The sequence below is a fragment of the Sorghum bicolor genome, chromosome 8 (genome assembly GCF_000003195.3).
Source record: "Sorghum bicolor cultivar BTx623 chromosome 8, Sorghum_bicolor_NCBIv3, whole genome shotgun sequence".
In the NCBI taxonomy this organism is placed as follows: Eukaryota; Viridiplantae; Streptophyta; class Magnoliopsida; order Poales; family Poaceae; genus Sorghum; species Sorghum bicolor.
Window position 1 is genome coordinate 20,404,287 of NC_012877.2, and position 3,483 is coordinate 20,407,769.

Sequence of the window (3,483 nt, forward strand, 5' to 3'; positions counted from 1 at the left end):
TAGCGTAAACATGGTGTTCGGGCTAGGGTACTCATGATATCCCCTGTCTAGCCGGACCGTGGTAGTAGCGAGGAACGTGACATTTCCGTAGCTACCTTTGTAGCCCACAATCCCGTTAGCAGGATTGGTAGGGTTTATAGGTGCGGGTCGAACATCCTTTGTGGTGTCTAGATTCCGTAAGCCTCCCCAATAGAACAGTAGATCATCCTTACCAAGGTTAGAACGAGAGTGCGTTTGTAGTCTTCTCTATACACCGCTCACATCAAATCACTTTGTTTGTAGCCTAAAGGGTAGTAGCAATAGATTTGGTTAGTCAGATGCACGCTTTCTCCCAGTGGTAAAAATATAAATACGATACTCTGGATAACCTTCCGGGTGAAGTGCTCACCGATATCCGTGCGCTTGCGGATCATTTCCTGATGGTGTCCTAACAAATATCAACAGGGTCCTCACCCTCTCCCCCTCTTTTCTCGCTCACGCTCACACCGTCACATGTCCACCGCCAACCAATCTAGCTCCATGCCTCCATGCTCGACGCCCAGGTGCCCCAGCCTCCCTGGCACCGATCTGTGGCGCCGGCGACAGACTCGCCCCTCCCCGCACCTCCCCAGCTTTGCGTGCGTCTCCCGGTGGCGATGGGCGAAGCGATAGGCTTGCTGCGTGTCTAGACTGGCCGTGGATGCAGATTCCCGCACGCCAAGGCTCTGCTGGCCACGCGCGCGCCTGCTAACGCGTATCCCATGCTCGTCCAGCTCTCTGCAGCGCCACCATCCTGTCAGTGATGTTGGTCCTCCGGCGAGGCCTCCCCTGTGGTATGCACGGCGACGCTTGGAGGTGACACCCGGCGGCGCGCGGGCTTCCTCCTCCCCACGGCCGGTTCGTCGATCTGGCTTGAATGGTGATGTTTACTGCCATTTCAATCTCCGCATACATGGGATGCTGTTGGGCCTTCAATGGTCTTCGCTCCCCTTCGTCATTGAGCACCGTACAAGCTGTATCCTTTGCTCTTCATGGTCTATGCCTTACAAGCGCTCGACAAAATGCACAGATGGATCTATTCAAACCAGATGTACAACAACAGTGTTAACAGGAGCCGCGGTGAAGGCTGCTGTGTCGATTTGCTGAAGTGCCACTCCATTGCATCATTACCACCAAGAAGAGGCACCTCAGAGATGTTGGGCATGAATGCATGCGTTATTGATGCCACAAAGAGCAGGTGTGAATTCGTGCTGCTTATCTTGCCTCCTTTTTCATTTTTACCTATTGCTAGCCTGATTATTTTTGTGCTTAAACATTGATGGTTCATCAGCCAGAAGCATTTCTGAATAAACAACGAATCAAATATATGGATGGCAGAAACAACGTTTATTTTGCTGCTTCAATGTGATTCCATATTTAGACATTTATCCCATGTGTTTACAGCAACCTTCTATAGATCCTATATTCTACATTTAATCAATGCTCATGCAGCCTAAATGTTGACTCCGTTTATGTCTATAATTCTTGCTGGCATATGGACTAGTGTAGAGCCTCCCCTGCATTTTCTTCTGTATCGTAATAGCAAATGTTATACAAGTCTACAACTCGAAAAATAGAAAGAATGTCAGGCCACTTATGCATGACTAATCTCTACCTGATCAGAGCATGCTTGCTGAAAAAAAATATCCTACTTGAGCTTCAAAGCTGGTTGTTACAAGGTAATAATCGAAGCAACCTTAATTCATAGTTCGATGATTTGTTGCAATCCTTCCTGTCAATTGGTTCTGTATGTTTTCTAAAATTTTTCTTACCTCATGTCCTATTTCAAATCATATAAGAAACATTCTCTGTATGTTCTAGATTCAACTTTGATGTTTTTATTTCATATATCTGGCTGAAGGTAAATAGATGCATTGACCATTGAATAGACAATGTCAGTAGAGGACAAGAAGCATAGAAGCTGACCAACTCCAACAAGAATCTGTAAGACCATAGTACTCTTTTAATTCAATTCAGAGACATTGGACAAGCAATCAGCAGATCATGCACCTTCCTTCCAATCATCAGTGTCGTTCGAGTGTCGAAGACTGGCCGGTCCACAACAACAGTCAATGAAGCTCGCCTTCAAGCTTAGTTTGAGGCAACACTGCAAGCTGAAAGAGAGCAAGCTGCTAGGCATCAGGAAGAGCTACAAGCACAACTTCAAGCTCAACAGGCCTCGCTTGAAAGCAAACCAAGCAGCTCTTGAGGAAAACCAAACTTTGTTGCGCCAGACCCAAGATGAAGTGAAGGAGATGCATACCAAGTTTGAAGAGACAAATGTAGTACTGCGGGCTATGCTGAAACATTAGAAAGATTGAGGTCTAGGTTTGAATGCAACTTCTATTTCTGATGCCTTTTCCAGAATAACATCTGTGAACTTTTGTTTCACTATGTTTGTAGAACCAAGTATCTGAAATTATTTGCATCTGCTTTTATGTTTGTACCTGTATGATGGATTTGAACCTATGTGATGGAACCTAGAAGTACTAGGATGTGTTTCAACTTGCAAACACTGTGTCTTATAGTTTGGAGTGTATATGTGGATGATGGCTTCCCTGAAATGTGTAAGATTTATGAGCTATGATGAGAATGATGATGTGTGACATTGGTCACGAATTGCAATTGATACATACACTAGTGCCTATGTCATGGAATGAAATGAAAATGTATGACAACCTCGAGTTGTCTCAGATTTATCTAACTTTCTTACATTGCAAGACACAAAAACAGCGTCACAACATATGCATGACTATATAAGACGCAACAGTCTCGTCACAAAAAATAGACTGAATCTTGGTCCCCCAGAGGCACATTGTGACAGTGATGTAATATGTGTGACGAGTTGACCAGCAAATATGTGATGGAGACTACCGTCATTAAAAGTAAACATTATACGACGACATGGTATGACCTTCACAAAACATTATCCCCATTATATGACGACTTTGCTTAATATTGTCACAAGGTATATTTAGCGACGGTTGATATATGACGACCTTCACGACGGTGGTTTTTCGTCATGCCAAACATTTTGTGACTATTTCTTTACTTTACATGACAAATACTGTTTATCATAAAATCTAAGATTTCTTGTAGTGGTATCGAAGAAGAAAGAGAAGAAAAACATTTATAAGGATGAAACGAGTGTTGTTTCCAAACATTCGAAACTGCATGAACTCTTCATTGCCTTTAGTTGGTTTCATCTCGTGCGCGTTAGAGAAACAAGTGGGATTCACGAAAGGCCAAAAATAACCCCATGGAACTAGGAAGACTAAAAATAATCCCATAGAACTATGCTAACGAAATTATGCACTAAGAGAGACTCATTTCATGTTAATTGGAGGTAAAACTTTCTATTGAGACTGCCTTATAGCTAGCTAAAATTAGTCAACATTGTGGGGGTATAGACCCATATACCCTTATGGCTACACATGGAAAGCACCGGAGGAGGTGCCCAACTCG

General features: G+C 43.7%; 1 long non-coding RNA gene across 3 annotated transcripts; it reads left to right on the forward strand.

Annotated features, from left to right (window-relative positions):
- LOC110429557 lies at window positions 469-2,649 on the forward strand. 3 transcript variants are annotated; one of them, XR_002446632.1, is made up of 3 exons: window positions 469-898; window positions 1,049-1,216; window positions 1,642-2,649. It is a non-coding gene; the product is annotated as an uncharacterized LOC110429557 (long non-coding RNA). The 3 variants fall into 3 exon arrangements; XR_002446631.1 differs by having other exon boundaries at window positions 1,880-2,649; XR_002446633.1 differs by having other exon boundaries at window positions 469-876; window positions 1,880-2,649.